This window comes from Tursiops truncatus, chromosome 2 (genome assembly GCF_011762595.2).
Source record: "Tursiops truncatus isolate mTurTru1 chromosome 2, mTurTru1.mat.Y, whole genome shotgun sequence".
In the NCBI taxonomy this organism is placed as follows: domain Eukaryota; kingdom Metazoa; phylum Chordata; class Mammalia; order Artiodactyla; family Delphinidae; genus Tursiops; species Tursiops truncatus.
The window spans coordinates 41,672,261-41,693,720 of NC_047035.1; the positions used below are offsets into that span (position 1 = coordinate 41,672,261).

General features: G+C 38.3%; 1 protein-coding gene across 2 annotated transcripts in view; it reads left to right on the forward strand.

Moving 5' to 3' along the window:
• Nucleotides 1-21,460, forward strand: part of RTN1 (reticulon 1) — a 239,708-nt gene that overhangs the window by 196,529 nt on the left and 21,719 nt on the right. The window lies entirely within an intron of this gene.

Genomic DNA, 21,460 nt, shown 5'->3' on the forward strand with positions numbered 1-21,460 from the left:
GAAAAAGCTATATTATGCAAACATTAATCAAAAGAAAGCTGTTAAAGATAGCTTCCATATTAGCTAAACCAGACTTTAAATCAAGGAGTATTATTAGAGATAAAGGGGAATATTTCATAGTGATATAAGAATCAATTCCAGTGTAAGACATGATAATCTTAAATTTATAAGTGCCCAATAACATAGCTTCAAAATATATAAAGTAAAAACAGACAAAATTGAAGGGAAATACACAAATCAACTTCAAAGTTGGAAGTAGTATTTCTTTTCATATTTGACAGACACATAGACAAAAAATTAGTGGGGAACTAGATTATTTGAATAATACTATTAACTAACATCTAATTGACACTTCCCCTTGAAACTTCAACATGTATGTTCAAGTCCACTAGACATATATATCAAAGTACATCATGTTCCAGGCTCTCAAGCAAGTCTCAATAAATTTAAATGGATTAAAGTAATACAAAATTTGTTCTCTGACTACATAATAATTAATCTGAAAATAAACAATAAGGATAGTTAGAACAATCCTCAGAATTTTACAGTTCTATATAATCAATAGATCAAAGAAAAAACTCACTTTCCAATGCCTATTGGAAAACATTTTGAACAATAATATTGATACAATGTATCAAATTGATATATCAATATAATGTATCAAAATTGTAGGATGTAGCTACAGTGTTTAGAGAGCATTTTATACTTTTATTTTTTATAATATTTGTTTATTGCTGCATCAGGTCTTACTTGTGGCACGCTCTTCATTGCTGCATGCAGGATCTTTGTTGTGGCATGCAGGATCTTTTTAGTTGCAGTATGCAGAATCTTTAGTTGCAGCATGTGGGATCTAGTTCTTGGACCAGGGATCAAACCCAGAACCCCTGCATTGAGATCACGGAGTCTTAGCCACTGGACCAGCAGGGAAGTTCCCCCAAGAGGGCATTTTATACTTTTAAATGAAATATTAGAAAAGAAAAAATGTTGAATATAATCTAAGCTTCCATTTTAAGGAGCTAGTAAAAGAATAGCAAATGAAAGTAATAAATAAATAAATAGACGGAAATAGAGAGCATATATACAAAAGAGAAAAAACAACAAAGTAAAATTTTATTCTTTAATTCATTATATTGATAAACTTCCAACAAAATAATCAAGAAAGAGGAGAGAAAACAAAACTTAAAATATCATAAATGAGAAAGGAAACATGACTATGACTCCTCCAGATTATTAAAAAATTAAAAGATGATATGAATAATTTATGCCAATAAATTTGGCAATATATTTTAAATGGACAAATTCATTTGAAAAAAAAACTGACCAAAATTATCATAAGCAGAAATTGAAAATCAGAATAATCCTACACTATTAAAGAAATCTGTAATTAAATATCATCTCACAAATAAAACTCCAGGTCCAAATGGGTTCCCTGGTGAATTCTTGCAAACATTCCAAAACGAAATAATATCACCTTATATAAACTCCTTCAGAAAATAATGGTGGGATTAACACTTTTCAACTCATTTTGTGTGGCCAGTATAACCCTGATGCAGAAACTTAAGAAAAATATTATAAGAAAGGAAAGGAAGAGACCATATCTCTCATGAATATAGATATAAAAATTCTACACAAAACATTAACAAATTGAATCCAAATTGAACAGCAGTATATAAAAAGGATGTCACATCAGGGCCATATAAAGTTTATTCTAGGAATGCAAGTTTGGTTTAACATTCAGAATTCAATCCATGTAATTTATATATTAACAAAATTAAGGAGAAAACCTGTGTGATCATCTCACTAGCTTCAGTAAAAGCATTTGATAGAATTTAGTACCTATTCATGATGAAAAATCTCAGAAAACTGGTGCCAGAGGGAATTTGCCTTATTCTGATAAAGGATAGCTAAAAAATTCACAGCTTGCACCATATTTAATGGTGAAATTTTGAACACACTTTCCCCTTTAATTCAAGAAAAAGACAAAGGATAGTCCCTGTTACCACCTCTACTGAACAGTATACTAGAAGTCCTAGCCGAAGCAGTAAGTCAAGGTAAAGAAATGCAAGTATAAAAATTGGAAGGGAAGAAATAAAACCATCTTTATTCAGAGAAGATATGCTTATGTACATATAAAATTCAAAAGAATCTACAAATAAAATTAATAAGTTAATCTAGCAAGGTCACTATTACAAAAATTTATTAACCTGGTATAACTTTTTCCATTTCTACTTAGAACATTTCTGTATCAGTATGTTTTAGGACTTTCTTTTGAAAACATCCTTTGACTACATCTTTTTCATCCAATATGAGAGCTTTCATCATTTTTAGTTGGCATTCTTTAGATATATTTAGAAGTATTTTTAATATTTTATTTTGTGCTTTCAATTTACTAGTTATTTTCTTTGCTTCTAATTTTTCCTAATTTTTTCTATTTGATTGAATAAATTACCTTGCTTATACATTTTATTCATTTTGAAGTTACATGTTCTCGTTATTTTCTTTTAGTGATGACCATTAAATGTTTGACACATAAATCTGACACTTTCGTAGTCTAAATATCTCTATCTTCCTCCTGAACAAATACTAGGATCTTAGAATGCTTTTACTCTTGTCACTCCTCCTACCTATGTTCTATTTTGTCTACTGTTTTACTTTTACCTTTCTTTTATAACCCTCCCCTCAAATGAGCCATTACTGATGTTTATGCTCAGCATTCTTTCATGCATGTCACTTCTTCCTTTTAACTGAATTTAGGTTCAGTTTTCTTCTTTCTGGAGTACTATCTTTGATAGATTTTTCTGCAGAGTCTGCCATTAGTAAATTCTCTAATTTCTTTCATATTTGAAAATCCCTGTATTAGTCTTTCTGGATGTAGAATTCTAGATGATGGTTATTCTCCCTCACTACTTTGAGGACATTATTTCATTGTCTTCTGGCTTCTATTAATGAAAAGATTGCTGTTCATCTTACAGTTTCTCTGAGGTAATCTTTTATTTATGTCTGCTTTGAAGATTTCTCCTTATTTTTGATGCCCTGCAGTTTCACTATGATGTGGGTCAGGGTATTGATTTCTTACTTGTCTTGCTCAGGGCTAGAATTTATGTCTTTTATCAATTCTGGAAAAATTCTCAGCCAAATTTGGATAAATTATTCAACTTCCCATGTTACTCCTCTCCTTGAAACCCTGCAATGTCTCCCTCATCTATTGACAGTATTACTACTCAGGCCTGTCACAGTTTGGCCTCTATACATTTCTGTAATTAAGTTTCCACGGCTGTCAGCCAGGAAAGCCCATCACTCAAACTGGTGATAAACTCAGTTTAATTATCACCTATTCTCAGAAGCCTTTCCTGAAACCTCTGCCACTAAACACTCTCTGTTTTGTGTATCCACTCTTTCCTGTTCATACAATCCACTGATTGCATTTATCTATTTATGTGTAAATCTTCCCCCCAGTAGACTCAAATTCCCAGTGGGCAGTTCCCTTTGTATTTACAGAGACAGGCACTTAGTATGGGCTCTATAAACCTTTGTAGATTGAATGAATGAATCAATCAAGAAGATGAAGGTAAACACTATCTACCTCATAGGGATCTTGTAACAACCAAATACACACCATGTGAAAATAAAAAGTGCTAATCTTTTATTTGAATTGAAGACAACTTATGCATTGTTTTGGTACAGTGGGTTATGTAACAAACTGGTTGTTCCTTTAAATTTCCTAATTCCATATGGCATAGAGCAGAGTTCTTAGTGTTCTTTGATCATAATGAAGTTTTTTTTTTTTTGGTTCTGTGCCTTTTCTGCCAATGGCTATACTTCTCAGAGCCTAAAAAAATCCAAGGAGTTCTATAAGATGCTTGATATAGTTTACTGGCTATTATAATACATTCTGTCCTGAAAACTCAGTGCATCTGTGAATGCTCTTCCTCCATAGATCTTAATGGCTTTCTCCTTTATTCCATTAGGTGTCTGCTCTAATTTTACCTTACGAATTAGCCCTTCACTGACTCTCATTATAAAACAACAAATTTCCACCCCAACCCCTTCTCTGTCCTCTTTTACCTGCTTTATTTTCCCCAATACACTTCTCCACAAGTGAAATATATATTTACCTCTTTTATTATTATCTACTCCTCCCATACACACTAGCATGTAAACTTCTTAAAAGTAGGAACGTTGCTTTATGCTTAGAGCAGTGTTTAGAATACAGTAGGTGCTCCGTAAGTATTTCTTAAATAAATGTGTCAATATAGGTGCCATTGAGTCTCATCAGTAAAAATCCTGATGCTTAGTAGGCAAAAACAATACAGCCACTCTGGGCATAGCAGCCTTCAACATTCATCTTGATCTGGGATGAGATTATAAAACTTGGCTATTTTGCTTTTCCTTAGTACAGACTAATGCACGATTTCATCCTGAAAACTAAAGAAATCACTTCCTTTCCTGGCAGTACCTAAACCAAGTTCTAAGCTGGCTGCATACAAAGCCCGTCTGTTCTCTCCTGGTTTAAAGACAGCGGCAGTTCCTGCCTGCTTTTAGTAAGCTTTATTTTGCTTTCTGTTTTCTTTCACTGCTTAAGGACAATTTACATATCTTTTCTACCCATTCTATCATTTTGATCTTGCCAAGAGCTTTCAATTAATATTTTGTGGGCACTTGTGCAAGGAAAGCACCCATTTACAATGTCTTTGGGAAATAAATTCTTATTATTTCATAGAAACAAACATCTAAAGCTATAACTCATTTGTATATTATGAGGGAGAGGTCCAGAGATACTTATTTGCTGGAAGCCATATAACTAAAGTTTGTAACACAAGTGTGTCTAACACCCACATCCCCAGTCGTTCTTCATACTCTTTTGCCTGATTTTCCTTTAATAAGGTCATTTTTGTTTCTCTTAATCACCTGTGCATTAATCAAAAGCCCCCAATTCTTATTTTACTAGTGTGTGTCTTTCTGGCATCAGACATCTTACCTCCTCAGTCTTCAACTATCCAACTGCTATATTGATTTTTCGGGTGCCATCAAGCTTCTCTTTCCAGATTTAGCGTGACTGAAAAGCATGTGGTCTTTCAGCTAAGCTGACATTCCAAGGTCAATTTTGTGGCCAGTGAAAACTAATGGCCCAAAAATTCTGACAGAGCTACGCTCCACCTGAGGGAGAGTTTGCCTCTGTGCCTACTCTTCCTTGCTAGGGACGTGCTGCTCCCAGCTTGCTGCCCAGTACTGACTGTCAGAGCCACACACTGGCTCCAGTAACACTGAATACTCAACCACTGAAAATACCTGGGTTTTCGTCTTGTTTGTGGTTTCCTTTGCTGTGCAAAAGCTTCTAAGTTTCACTAGGTCCCATTTGTTTATTTTTGGGTTTTTTGTTTGTTTTTTAGGCATTTGAAATATTTATTTTCCATCTTTCTGTAATTGGAGACTTTCAGTTGTTTTTTTTTTTTTTAATACAGCAGGTTCGTATTAGTCATCCATTTTATACACATCACTGTATACATGTCAATCCCTATCTCCCAATTCATCACACCACCCCCCGCCCCGCCACTTTCCCTCCTTGGTGTCCATACGTTTGTTCTCTACATCTGTGTCTCAATTTCTGCCCTGCAAACCGGTTCATCTGTACCATTTTTCTAGGTTCCACATATATGCGTTAATATATGATATTTGTTTTTCTCTTTCTGACTGACTTCACTCTGTATGACAGTCTCTAGATCCATCCACGTCTCTACAAATGACCCAATTTCGTTCCTTTTTATGGCTGTGTAATACTCCATTGTATATATGTACCACATCTTCTTTACCCATTCATCTGTCGATGGGCATTTAGGCTGCTTCCATGACCAGGCTATTGTAAATAGTGCTGCAGTGAACATTGGGGTGCATGTGTCTTTTTGAGTTATGGTTTTCTGTCGGTATATGCCCAGTAGTGGGATTGCTGGGTCATATGGTAATTCTATTTTTAGTTTTTTAAGGAACCTCTATACTGTTCTCAATAGTGGCTGTATCAATTTACATTCCCACCAACAGTGCAGGAGGGTTCCCTTTTCTCCACACCCTCTCCAGCATGCTTTGTTTATAGATTTTCTGATGATGCCCATTCTAACTGGTGTGAGGTGATACCTTATTGTAGTTTTGATTTGCATTTCTCTAATAATTAGTGATGTTGAGCAGCTTTTCATGTGCCTCTTGGCCATCTGTATGTCTTCTTTGGAGAAATGTCTATTTAGGTCTTCTGCCCATTTTTGGATTTGGTTGTTTGTTTTTTAATATTGAGCTGCATGAGCTGTTTATATATTTTGGAGAGTAATCCTTTGTCCTTTGATTCATTTGCAAATATTTTCTCCCATTCTGAGAGTTGTCTTTTCATCTTGTTTGTAGTTTCCCTTGCTTTGCAAAAGCTTTTAAGTTTCATTAGGTCCCATTTCTTTATTTTTGGTTTTATTTCCATTACTCTAGGAGGTGGATCAAAAAAGATCTTGCTGTGATTTATGTCAAAGGGTGTTCTTCCTATGTTTTCCTCTAAGAGTTTTATAGTTGACATTTAAGTCTCTAATCCATTTTGAGTTTATTTTTGTGTAAGGTGTTAGGGAGTGTTCTAATTTCATTCTTTCACATGTAGCTGTCCAGTTTTCCCAGTACCACTTACTGAAGAGGCTGTCTTTTCTCCATTCTATATTCTTGCCTCCTTTATCAAAAATAAGGTGACCATATGTGCATGTGTTTATCTCTGGGCTTTCTATCCTGTTCCATTGATCTATATCTCTGTTTTTGTGCCAGTACCATACTGTCTAGATTACTGTAGCTTTGTAGTATAGTCTGAAGTCTGGGAGCCTGATTCCTCCAGCTCTGTTTTTCATTCTCAAGATTGCTTTGGTCATTTGCAAATGAAGCAACTGACAAAGGATTAACCTCCAAAATTTACAAGCAGCTCATGCAACTCAGTATATAAAAAACAAACAGCCCAATCCAAAAATGGGCAGAAGACCTAAATAGACATTTCTCCAAAGAAGATATACCAAGATTGCCAACAAACACATGAAAGAATGCTCAACATCACTAATTATTAGAGAAATGCAAATCATAACTACAATGAGGTATCACCTCACACCAGTCGGAATGGCCATCATCAAAAAGTCTACAAACTATAAATGCTGGAGAGGGTGTGGAGAAAAAGGAACTCTCTTGCACTGTTGGTGGGAATGTAAATTGATACAGCCACTATGGAGAACAGTATGGAGTTCCCTTAAAAAACTAAAAAGAACTACCATACGACCCAGCAATCCCACTACTGGGCATATACCCTAAGAAAACCATAATTCAAAAAGAGTCATGTACCACAATGTTCATTGCAGCTCTATTTACAATAGCCAGGACATGGAAGCAACTTAAGTGTCCATCGACAGATGAATAGATAAAGAATATGTGGCACATATATACAATGGTATATTACTCAGCCATAAAAATAAATGAAATTGAGTTATTTGTAGTGAGGTGGATGGACCTAGAGCCTGTCATACAGAGTGAAGTAAGTCAGAAAGAGAAAAAAAATACCATATGCTAACATATATATGGAATCTAAAATAAAAAAGTGGTTCTGAAGAACCTAGGGGCAGGACAAGAATAAAGACACAGACGTAGAGAATGGACTTGAGGACATGGGGAGGGGGAAGGGTAAGCTGGAACGAAGTGAGGGAGTGGCATGGACATATATACACTACCAAATTTAAAATAGAGAGCTAGTGGGAAGCAGCCTCATAGCACAGGTAGATCAGCTCTGTGCTTTGTGACCACCTAGAGGGGTGGGGTAGGGAGGGTGGCAGGGAGATGCAAGAGGGAGGATATATGGGGATATATGTATAGCTGATTCACTTTATTATAAGGCAGAAACGGACACAACATTGTAAAGCAGATATACTCCAATAAAGATGTTAAAAAAAAAAAAAGAAAATACCTGGGACACCTTCTGTGCTGAGGCTGATGTCTGTGGCTATCATTGGACTGTCAGTGCCTCCTAGTGGCCAAGGTTCCAAAGGATTCCAACTGAAAAGTGGCCAGGACAGGAACAGCCCACCTGGCAGCTCTTTCTCTCTCCTTCTGAGTCTTGTCCCCCACCTATTTGCAGTTTGTCCCAGCCCCACATCATGCAGTGAGAATTCATCATCACATACCAGTCATTTCATCATTTTGCTGATTGAATTCCCAAGCATGACCATGATGATGAAAAAATTGGGAGGCAGGGGGAGGGAGAGGGAGGAGGGGGGAGGGAATATAAATATAACAAAAGCCACTAGCACCTCTAGAGCAGGTCAGTTTGAAAAGTGCTGTGTAATAATGTGGTCACTGTTCTTCCTTCCCATCAGCCCCATGGGAGCTCCGACAAGCCCACTCTTTTAGGAGACTTCAAATGCTCAAAAGTGCCAAATCATCCTTCTGAAATCATTCTTTATTAAGCTTCCTTAAGAATAATTTCACATGTTTTACAAAGATATGCAGAGGCTTAGCTGGTTTCTCTGGAGGCTTTCATTCTAGAAAGAACACGCATGATCATAAAGATCATATTTTAAAGTGTATATCGTTCATAAAATGAAAGATAAATCATGTCCACAAGCATAACCTTGAGATTACTGTCATTAGGCTCTTGCTGGCACAGGATGTACAGACGTAGATTTGGGTATGGGAAGGAATGGCTCTGTAAACTGCAGAGGAATTGTGGAGGCTCCACTTCTCCATGAGGGAGAGAGAAATTCTGTGTAACAGATAAGGCCATGCTACAACAAATGAAGTGGGAACTCTTCCTTCTATGTACCCCTTTGGTCCCCAAGGCATCCTTTGTCCTCATGCTATGTCTTGTCTCCTCAAGGGTCCCCTCCACCAGGACTTTCTTTCCCTAGAAAATGCCTATATTCCAGTCCTTTCTCTGTGCTATTTCTACCTTTTCCTCACCAAAACATACCTATCCCCTGTCCATTCTCTCAACTGCCTTGGAATATAATCCGATAAAGTATTTCATGCTAAGATTTGAATAGTAGCTTACTACCTATTTTTCTGCTCCTCCCATTAACATTTGCATTGTAACTGGGGACACCTGAAGCCCTTGACGCACAAGGCTTGGAAACCAACTTTATCTCGCAAATTATACACACCACCCATGCCCATCACCCCTCAGCACTCAATCTCAAATATGATGTTGAGGAAGAATGCCCTTTGCTTCCCTGAGTTCTGTTTGGATGTCCCCACAACTGACCACTCTTGGAGGGTCACTGCAGTGGCTAATAACTCCGTGTGTCAGAGTCCAAAGGCTTTGATCTGGAGCCTGCTGGCGCACCACATTCTGATATTATTTATTCATTCAACCCACAAACAGAGCTGGAGAAGAGGGGTTAACAGGAGAGGACACGAACCCTCAGGGTTTCTTTGCAGTGATTGCGGCTTGCCAAGGAAGGTTTTGGATAGCCGTGGCCTATTCCAAAAGAGGGAAAGAATCTGTCAGTTGTTTGGAAGATGTCAAGCAATTAAAGTGTGACCACAATGTAAAGAATTGGGGGCGGGTGGAGGGGGAAAGTGAGTAAGCGCTGCGGCAATTAGGGCACATGATGCTGAAAGCCTGAGATTTGTACTGCCATCAACTATGTCTTATCCAACAAGTTTCATGGGTTTCTAAGACATTTCTAGAAAAAGCACCATGCCGTGCCGGGCAGGAAGTCCCAGAAACTGCCCAAGTGTTGTACTCTCATCCCTACCCTTGGCCCTTTCTCCTCTTTCTCCCAAACTTCCCACCCCCCGGTCAGCTTTTGTGCCTTCCGGGTAAGAACCGGCTTCACCATCTCTCGGGCAGCGAGCCTACGCTCTCGCCTCTAGCGGCGCCCGCATCCCCGAGCGCGCAGGCCGACCCGGCACCGCGCCGCGCTGATTCGCTGCCTCGGAGACTGCGGTGCCCGCGACGCGCCCGCCCCTCGCGGCGCACGCCGGCTGGTTCAGCCTCAGTCTGTCTGCAGCCGCGGCCACCGCGAGCAGCGCTGCAGCCGGGGCACCGACGCCTCAGTGCTCGCTCAGCGCCCCCGAGGACGGCAACGGCGAGCCCCTAAAGCGCGCACGATGCAGGCCACCGCCGATTCCACGAAGATGGACTGTGTTTGGAGCAACTGGAAAAGTCAGGGTATTCTCTTTATTTCAGTTGTGCATGCCTGCGGCGCACGGGAGCGCCGGGACCCAGACTCGGCCATTGTGCATCATTTCACCTGTGGGACCTATGCATGCTTTATACCCAAGAGCTTTCTGATGGGGGGAGTAAACTTGTTCTGTCAAAAATCAAAGTGGATGGTGTTTGATTTTTGTGGGGTTTTCCCCTTGTCCTGTCTTTTTTAAAAAATCCCCCACCCCCACCCCTTTGTTTTCTTGTTGTCACGCTAGTATTTTAAAAAATGCATCTTTTGCCTCCTCCTGGAGCTCTTTTGGGATCCTTTAATCGTTCAGTACTTGTTTAATCTCTTCTTATTCCTGGAGTTAAAATGCTTTCTTATTGTTCCATGCATCCCAGTGCATTTAATTTATGCCTAAAGGTTGAAATCTCCTGGTAGAACCATTAGCTGAGAAGGCTGTAGTGCATCCTTTTAAGAGGGACACACCCATTTTAGACTTATTATTTGTGGTCACACAAAGGAAACTGGAAATGCAGAATAGCTCTCGAAATCCTGAAAATATGATGGCGTAGACACATATTAGGATGATTCACTTTGAAATATTTCAGGGTTTTTTTGTCTTTCATTGGGGTAACCTGTAACTACTGTTTATTAATAATGGGTATATGTGGAACAAATGGAGGGAAATTAAAAAACAGTGCCAGTTGCCCTCTGGTATAACAGATTTATTTTGAAACAGTCCATATTAGCACTGGGTGTGGCCACCCTCCAGCCTTGCTTGGATTGCTTTTCAGCCATTTTTATTCAGCCTCATACTTCACACATCTCCATCTCTCCTTTGTTACATTAAAATTCTCTCCTTCATGCTCAGTGTGAGATTACTAGGAGAAAGAGAGACTTTGAAAGAATTACTTGTTGTAAACTTGGATGTTTGTAATATGAAGTGTCTTTTAATATTTAACAAATATGGTTCTGAAGAAGGTGCGTTTGACTTAACCTGCAGGGTTGCAGCATCCCTCAGGGGGCCAAGAATACACTGGAGCAGGAGCTGATTTTTTTTTTTAAACCTGGCATCTTCCTCTTGTAATGTTATATCATAGAAAGAATGGGATGTCTTTTAATCTTTAATGCCCCAAGGAGTTTTTCTTTGGTAAATCTTTTAAGCAGAGAAAAAGTAAACATGAACCTCAGAATTAAGAACATATTTTCTCTGTCTCTTATTTGTTGGTTGGGTGGCTAAGACATAAAATACAATAGTCTAGTTCAAATTATGTGGGCCTATTGGAAATACAACTGTCAAAAGTAAGTAAATGAACCTAATAAATTTAAATGCCAGGAAATAAGAAATGTATGGCCATTCAGGGGGCATAATTTTAGAGAATGATGTCAACTACATGAACTAGCATATGTTTTATACAGGAGGCATCTGTGAAAATTCTTGGTAACATTTCATTCTTGTTATGTGTTTAGACTCAGCCAGTTTATTCCGTATACACACTCAGCATACATCTATGGCTTGAAAGAATACCAAGTTTAGTTGGACATAACAAACTTGGTTTTTAGACTATGCTTATGGATTTCCTCTATTCTTACCAAAAGTAAGTACCAAAAGTGGCAGATTTTCTGCCTTATTTGTATAAGATGTAAGACACTATTTCATCACAGTCCTATGTGTTTTGCCTCAGTTGACATTCTCACTGGGGGGGAGGTTAAAAAATGTGGACATTTATAATCAGAAAATAACACAAAATGCCATAATTTGTCCATTGAAGACAATCGTTTTCATTTCCACTATACAGCTGCTTACGAAGATTGATTCAGGATCATTGAGGGTCTTTCCTACTCTGTGACCTTTGATAGTGTTCAGTACCATTGATTTCCTTTTGTCAAATAGAACAAAGCCATTATCCTGAAAATTAACTAATAACTGGGTGGGTGGGTTTATAGGCATAAAAGAGAAATAATAAGTAAATTATTCCTGTTTCTCCCTACTAGGAGAACTTTCACCTAAACTAAAATCTACAGTAAGATTCTTGTTTAGCATTTTCAGTGTATCTTCATTTTAGTTCCCTCATTATCAAAAACAGTTGTTCTTAACACTGGCTGTATATTAGTATCACCTGGGAAGTGTTAAAAACCCATGAAGGATGCCTGGGCCCCACCCTTAGAGGTTCTGATTCAGTTGAGCCAAGCATCAGTATTTTTCAAAAGCTCCTCAAGTGAATTTAATACATAATCAGGGTTGAAGCCACTCATGTGTAATAATTCTTAGCCCAATCCATAGACCAGCAGAGCAAGGTCTAGTATACAAAGGATGAAATGGGTGTGATCAAGGAGCAGCTGTGAATGCAGTTAAAAGAAGTAAGTATTAACATTGTTGATAATGTCCTCTGAAGGTATTAAGAAGTGAAAGTTTTGCTTGGAAAAGGGAATAAAAGTGAGTTTCTGTTTTCTCCATGTTAAACAGTTCCATGGAGAAATTTGCAGCCCATTGGATATGTCATGAAGACTGTACTGAAACTAATACAATGCATCCTAAAAACTGTAGTATACATGCAAAAGGAACCTTATATTTATTTTACTAATATATATGATTTTAGCTGTAGAAAAGAATGTTTAAAGAGAGACTAAAGTCCACATTATACTACATTACACACATTCTGTTCCCAGTTTAAAAAAATGATACTCATACCCAATTGGTTAATAAACCAAAGCCCAATCTACTCAGTGAAGATGAAATAAGACAATAAGCTAATAAAACGTGGCAATCTTCAGATTACTATTATTATTATTAAATATTGACATTTATTGGGCACTTTTACTGAGTGATTTACTCGCATCATTGCATTTAATCTTCATGAATCCTATGATGTGTGAGTTGTTTTATTATCCCATTTTACAGGTGATGAACTGAGGCTTCTGCCAAGGCACACAGCTGGTGATGCCAGAGGCTGGATTCAAGCCTAGGGCTGTCTGACCCCAGAGCCCCTTGATTCTTGCTGTTTTACCATCTGCCTCCGAAGTAGATGGCTTCTTCCTCAATGGTTTTTCTAAAAATGTGAATTATCTAGGTAATGGGGGGTGTTAATAACCCGTCACATTTACATACTTTTCATTTTGCCAAACATCTTCTCATTTGAGCTTTTCAGTTTACTCTTGAACAACATGAGGCTCAAAGAGGTTAAGTGACTTGCCCAGAATTTTTCGATAAGTGGCAAGTTGAGTAATGAAAAGGTGACTCTGGCCGCGAATCCAGAACTCTTCCTATCTCAACGCTCACTACTTCTTTCACTAATGCTGAGTTACAGAAAGTGAACTCTCCTTTCACCTTCAAAGATATTTTCACACAGGTTACCTCTTTAAAGACAAAGCAAAATTGAGCAGTTGAGGCAGTGATCTTGACCAATTTATGCCATTGTTGTCATCATCCCTATCATCAACTCATCATTAAAAATTCTCCATCAGGGCTTCCCTGGTGGCACAGTGGTTGAGAGTCCGCCTGCCAATGCAGGGGACACGGGTTTGTGCCCCGGTCCGGGAAGATCCCACACGCCACGGAGCGGATGGGCCCGTGGGCCGTGGCCGCTGAGCCTGCGTGTCCGGAGCCTGTGCTCCACAACGGGAGAGGCCACAACAGTGAGAGGCCCGCGTACCGCAAAAAAAAAAAAATTCTCCATCAGTATTATCCATGTGTTGGTCATTGTCCTAAACTCTTGTTACATATCTTAATCTCATATCTTCCTGAGATTATTGTGTTACTCTCATTTTATAGAGGACGAAACTGAGGATTTTAAGGCTGAGATGGCCAGTAATTTGCCCTAAGACTTAGGTGGGTCCCAAACGCAGAGCAGTCTGATCCCCAAACCTACACTTTTAACCACTTTACTATACTACCTGAATCCAAATGGTACTAAGGCAGGGGAACAAAGTTTGACTAGAACCACTTATCCATATCATTTCACTTGTGCTCCAAAGATTGCTGTTTTCCAGATATCGCTGTACGTGACAAGTTCATGGGCAGGACACTTGGCAATGTGGGGGGCTGAGGCTAGTGGTCAGCTCCCACTTTACTGCACGTGGCAGCATTTTGTACTTACAGGTTCCCATGCCTGTAAAATAGTGAAGGGTGAAACACTTTCCAGGAATATAATCTTACATGTTTCTGATTTTGTTAGAAAATAAAATATTTTGAAAATTTTATGCTGGCCTACAGTTCTCTGTGGAAACACTCTTGAGGGTAGTCTGTTCTCAAAGGTGCTAGTTCAAAATGGCCAAGCCTCCCCAAATACACAGAAGAAATGTCTGTTGTAGCCACAGGAATTGAAAGAAATGCTTGTATTTTGAAAATGGCATTTAATAAAGACAGTTTATCACACAGACATAAAGGCAGACCAATCCCACCTTTTATCAAAAACAGCATTTTACTTGGATTCAGTATTATTAGAATACTTGTGCAAACATTACAGCATAAATAATTGCATTTACAAACTCCCTCTCTGCAGATTGTAATGAGGTCTGATGGGAAAACTGGCTTAGCTGAGGATCTAGGGATTTTTTTTTTAACGAAACAAAATTCTCATTGTACAGATAATATACCAAACGTACGTAGGTATTACTCCATTGAAAAATAAAATTCTCCTTTTTCACAATGTATTTTCATTTTCAAGAGAATCTTTATAATGGAATATTTCAAAATTTGGGAGTAGAATAATGGCCTTACTTGTTTTCTAAAAATAATACATGCACATTATGAAAATTTCCATTTCTACAAAGAGTTTCAAATGAAAGCCACAAATCACCCAAAGTCCTACCACCTAGAGTTAATTAATGTTAGTATTTGCTGAATATCTTCCAATATCTGTATACCATATAAAATGAATCTGTAGAACTAGGTAGGGAACAAAAACAGCTTTTATTAAACAAGATTGTACATATCTCAAAAAGTATTTAAAATAATTTAATGGGAGAAACTGACATGAAAGAATTGCTGAACTTCAAATATATATGTTTCTTTACATTACGAGCTATTCCTTACTAAAATTAAGAAAAAGACTATGATAAATATCAATAGGTTAGAATCATTTTTTATTACATGTTGTGGTTTTAGACTGTACAGATGGACTCTCTGCAGTGTCTTTTTTTTTTTTTTTTTTTGCGGTACGTGGGCCTCTCACTGCTGTGGCCTCTCCCGCTGCGGAGCACAGGCTCCAAACGCGCAGGCCCAGCCGCTCCGTGGCACGTGGAATCCTCCTGGACCGGGGCACGAACCCACGTCCCTCGCATCGGCAGGCGGACTCTCAACCACTGCGCCACCAGGGAAGCCCTTTTTTTTTTTTTTAAAGGAAGAGCCACCATGGATGAGAAAGATTGACAGAAATGCCATGCTAAATCCACATCTTCAAATCTATGGTTTTTCTCATAGTTCCATGAACTAATATTTCTTTCATTAAAACCAATAATATTCCTGATATGCCATCACAAAAGCGTTAATTATGAGTACCATACATCAATAGGGGTTGGATGAAATCTTCTGTCTTCTGCAGGCCCTTCCTTCTTCATCATTTTTAAAATGATGCCTTACCTCCCTCCCACTTTCTTCTTATAGTATTTGAAATTATATTCTTTACTCAATTGTTTTTCCTCTTTAGAATAATTAATAAATTCAGGAACAGAATCTGTGAATTGATCTATTTTAAGTTCACTTAAAATAGAATTCTAAAATCTAATGAAAGCTAATTAAATTTACATCACCACCAAATTTCCCATCCTTCTCAACCTGATGTCCTAAGTGGCGTGCATATTTGACCATGTATTAATATTTACATATTGTCACCTTTTCAGTTCTTATGAAAGTACACACAGCCATTAAAAGAAACATGACTACCTTACAATTAAGCTCACAATTTGAAAGCTAAGAATGTGACATTAATAATTCTTTAAAAGCCATCTTCTGCCTATGTGATAGATAATACTAACTACATTAAAACCTTGATCGTTATCATTGTATTCTAAATTTATAGCATATATTTCAAATAAGAAAATAAAATTGTTAGGAGTTTTAGAACTTAGAAGTATAGAGTACTATTTCCCCCAAGTATGTTTGAGCTATAAACTTAAATCTGAGCAATTATCTTACCGTTTCACAAGATAAAATCCTTAAATTCTTCCTTATTTCTTGTGTTGCCAAAGGGGGGAAATAATTCAAGCATTACTTACAAGTTCTTTGCCCAAACTGGTGAACAATGTTGTTCAATGTTGAACAAATGAAAAGTAGAGAATGGACTTGAGAACACGGGGAGGGGGAAGGGTAAGCTGGGATGAAGTGAGAGAGTAGCACTGATATATATAAGCTACCAAATATAAAATAGACGGCTAGTGGTAAGCGGCTCCATAGCACACGGAGATCAGCTCGGTGCTTTGTGACCACCTAGAGGGGTGGGATAGGGAGGGTGGGATAAGGAGGGTGGGAGGGACAGCAACAAGGAGGGGATATGGGGATATATGTACACATACAGCTGATACATTCCCTTTGTTATACAGCAGAAACTAACACAACATTGTGAAGCAATTATACTCCAATAAAGAAGTTTAAAAAAAAACACAGACAAAAATAAAAAAATCAAAAGAAAAAAAGAAAAAATACAAATGTAATAGGTTTTTATGTTTAGAATTTATTGCAGTTACACCCATTTCACAATGGGCATACTTCACATGTAGTCATATTTTATCTCCTGCCTTCAGAATCATTTCACCAAACTGCAGATCAAATCTAGTGATAATAAGGGTCAGGAAGGACATAATATTTTATTGAACAGAACGAAGTTACCGTGAGAGATTATTCCTTTTCCTCGTCTTATATATCTTTTTAGTTCAAGAAATATTTTAGCCATTATGGTCTTTGTCAAAATTTTAAAATATATTCTTTAAAAACGAGAGAACCAACAGCAGTCTACCTTCTATTCCAATACAATGATGGATTTTTAAGAAGGTATGGCCCAGACTTAAGATTTTGTGGCTAATTATGACATACAAACCAACCAATGAACAGTTTTGTATTTTGATCCAGTCAGAAAGCTTATTGAAGAAAGAAAAAGCACACAAAGACATTCATTATTCAATACCTTGAAAATCTTTCTATGTGCCTCCCTCAACTACCATGTGCCCAAAGCCTGTCTTTCTCTCCATATGGCCGTGTCTTCCTTTAATCCTAAACGAGCCTATTTGCTGGAGGTTTAGCAGGAGAGGCTGACCACCCAGTCTTAAATACTGGGCCTTACTGGTTCATTTCCTGGCCAGGCCTACTCTACCAAGGTGACAATGGCTTAAGCGTCATTGTGTTAATTTCACAGCATGGAATATGGTCCTAGTAGTTAGAACTAGCAAACAGGAATCACATTCAGCTGTTAAACCCAGGAAAATGGTAAATCCTTCATGAGTATAAACGTAGTTTATGCCATCAGTCTAATCTGAAGGGTAGTCATTAGAAGAACATGTTTGCTTTTGTCTCCCACGGAATAAAAGTCCCAGAGATTGTTGCTAGCCGTGGCTTTGGCAATAAAATCCTCCATTTCTCATTGTTCTGCCAAAGCTGATTAGAGTAGAAGATCGTCTGTGTGGGTTAAATGCTGTGCTCTTTTACTCTCTACACAGAGCACCAGGCTTAACATATATTCCCTTTCAGAACATCCACAGAATTGCTTAACCGTCTAGAAAATAATGTTGGCATTTTTCTCTTGACAGTCAGATGGGCTGCATTTAAAATATGTGAAGGAAGGACCTAGAAAATGGAATCACTGCAAGAGTCTTATCTACAAAAGTGCCTTCTAGCAATTTCCTCTCTGGGCTCAGGGCTCCTGGATTACCTTTTAAATTTTTACCTTATGTAGGAGACTGTTTCATGGCAAATGAAACTTATGGATTAGTTGACCAGAACATGTCATCTTTGAAGGTCTCTCTGTATGTTTAAAGTATTTTATTACATATATTTCCATTATGTTTCTCTAGTTTGATGGCAAAATGAGGGAATAAAGTAGAAAAAGTTACTACTATTATTGTTAACTTTTTGTACTGATATTTTATTTGCCTAACAAAAATCAGAGTAATGGACTTTTCTATCACTGCTTTAGACACTGAGTTGTAAAGAACTGAGGGTTTTCTAGCCTTGTAATCCTTTTCACAAGGTAGTAAATTATTGGAGGCTTGCTGAAAAGTAAACATAAAAGTCAAAGCATATCATTTTTCAGCACTTCTTTTGATGAAATGCTGGTATCATTTGTGAACAGGAATTTCACACATTTTCTTTTCTGACTTGGCCTTTGAAAAAGTAGCATTAATTTGTCACATAGCAAGTGGTGCAATGCTGCCTGAAATCTTTTTTGGACCAAGATGAAATATAAATAAATACATTTAAGAATATGGTGCAGTAATGTAGATAATTGTGCACAATTTATTGCCATTTTATATATTACCCACATTTTGCCTTATAAATAAAATATGAATAGCTGCACCACTGTCTTTTCAATTCATACATTTTTGGTATACTTTCTGAATGCTAGAGTCACTATTGGATCATTTAATTCAATACATTTAAAATAATGTCCCAATCCAAAAAACTTTAGACTGCAGCAAAGGGCTTTCTTTCTAGAAACTTGACATTGAATTTTATTTCCATTTAGGTATTAATTCAAACCTTGGATCACCTCTTCTATTTTATTCTATTCTTGCCTGGATTATGGAAATAAGAGTAGCACTGATTTCAGCATTTGAGATTAGGATTCTTCAAATCTGCCAAATCTTGCCAGTGCACCCCGCTAAGTCAGCCCCAGGCAGGCTGCAGAGTGTGCTCCCACATGTGGTTTGGGGACAAGGATGAGCTCAGCAAGCCCAGTCTATTTATTAGATTGATAGAACATACGGATCTCCCATTTCATTGCATTGCTCCTTGGTTTTTAGCAAAGTAATTTAATTTTTATAATTGGCAAAGCAATACAGTAATTTACCTGTCCCAGTGAGTATGCTTAGTGAATGTGTACTCAGCTGTTTAAACTCTCACCTAGCCTTCCTGTATTAGGAGGATATTGAAAGAGACAAGCTATCTACTGCTGTATCCAAAGGCTACTTGTGATAATTTGCCGCAGTTACAGAGATACTTATGTTTTTACTTGGATTCTAAGGAAGCTTTATTCAAATACCCATTTTTCTGGACCAGATACTATAAAGCTTCCTACACAAGTTTACATCACTCTAAGCAAAATTAAAATGTGAAAAATCAGCATTTATACAGCAGCTTGGGAACACAGAAACTCTCTTCTGTGATCACACTTCATCACTTCCTACCCTTCCCACTGAATCATCAGGGCTTCAGGCTGTTTGCCGGCACTCGGGCCACACACAGCCCTTGCCATTCTCCCAATGCGTTAGTTCCCAAAGGTCTTCACTGCTTGTCATTCCCAGCCTGAGCCCAAGGTTGTTCATTTCAATTCTGTCCTTTTGGATCTTTGACTCCTCTAACCATGCCAGTTCACAAATCTGGGCCAGCCCCACAATCCACAGATCAGAACGCCCAACCTCTAACCCTGTTGATTGGATCCACAGAGATCCTTGACTTTAACCAATCCTCTTTACTTCCTGGAAGCCCTTTTATTAATTTCTTTTTGAGTCCTACTGTATTTTTCTAGATCAGCGCTGTCCAATAGAAATATAATGTGAACCACATATGTAATTAAAAATTTTCTAGTGGTCACATTAAAAAGTAAAAAGAGGGCTTCCCTGGTGGCGCAGTGGTTAAGAATCCGCCTGCCAATGCAGGAGACATGGGTTTGAGCCCTGGTCCGGGAAGATACCACATGCCGCGGAGCAACTAAGCCCGTGCGCCGCAACTACTGAGCCTGCGCTCTAGAGCCCAAGAGCCACAACTACTGAGCCCGCGTGCCACAACTACTGAAGCGCGTGTACCTAGAGCCTGTGCTTCGCAACAAGAGAAGCCAGCGCAACAAGCAGCCCAAGCACCACAACAAAGAGTAACCCCCGCTTGCCGCAACTAGAGAGAAGCCCACGCACAGCAACAAAGACCCAATGCAGCCAAAAATAAATAAATAAATAAATTCATTTAAAAAAATAAGTAAAAAGAAACAGGTAGAATTACTTTTGATAATACACTGTATTTAATCCAGCATATCTAGAGTATTAGCCTTTCAACAACAGAAAATCAATATAAAAAGCATTAATGAGATACTTTTTTACGTCCTTTTTTGTACTAAGTCTGAAATCTGACATGTACTTTACACTTGCAATATGTTTTAATTGAGACTAGCCACATTGCAAGTGCTCAGTAGCTACTGTGACTCATCACTACTATATTGAACAGCGCAGGTCTGGACCTCTCCTAATCTCTTCAAGCTCTACTCCTATTCTCCTCAGTCTCAGGGGGACCTCATGACTCATTTTCCAGGGAAAACTTGAATAAATCTACCCCGAGCCACTTGATATTATACCCTATCCACCTCAACATATATCTGTAGCCACACCAATACTTTGACGAAATGTTTCTCCATCCTTCCCCACCCTGTCATTCTTTTTCCTTCTTTGAAAAGAAAGAGCTGTGACTGATCCCATCCTTCCCCACCTTCTCTGAGACTTTGCTCAAACAAATATCTTCTCTTTTCGGGGATCTTCACTCCTCCCTTTTCACTAACATTCCCAGGTTTGCTCAACCTTAAGATTTGCTTGTTGCTACTCCCAAAACTACCATTTTCTTTTCCATCTTCTTTATTACTTTGAACTTCCCACCACTGACCCAAACCTTTACAGTAGGGCTTCCATCCTCACCAGCACCTAACACCACTCTCCCCCCAGTTCTGAGTGACTCCCCAGTCTTCAAAACCAGTGGTCCTTTCTCATTTCCCTCATTGCATCTACCGCATTCCACGCTGTAGCCTACCCCTTCTGAAAGGTTCCTTCTTCTTTACTGCCAACCCCTTTCTTCTGGAAGTTTCCTTCTTCTTGACTGCCCTAACCAACACTCTTGTGGGACCCTTTCTAATACCCAGACGGGACTCCTTTTACAGCTTTACTCAATCCTTTGAATCCTTAACTATGGTTCATCCCTTATTACATCTGTTAGTTTCTCCTCTCTTGGAGGTTTTCTCTACTTTCATGGCTTCAATCATCATTTCTACTCAGAATACACCCAAATGTAAATATTCAACCCTCTTAGCTAAATGCCATTCCTGCACTTCCAATTCTTTACTGTACATATCCATCTGAATATCACATGGATATTACTGTCCGTTTTAACTCAGGGCTACTGTGAC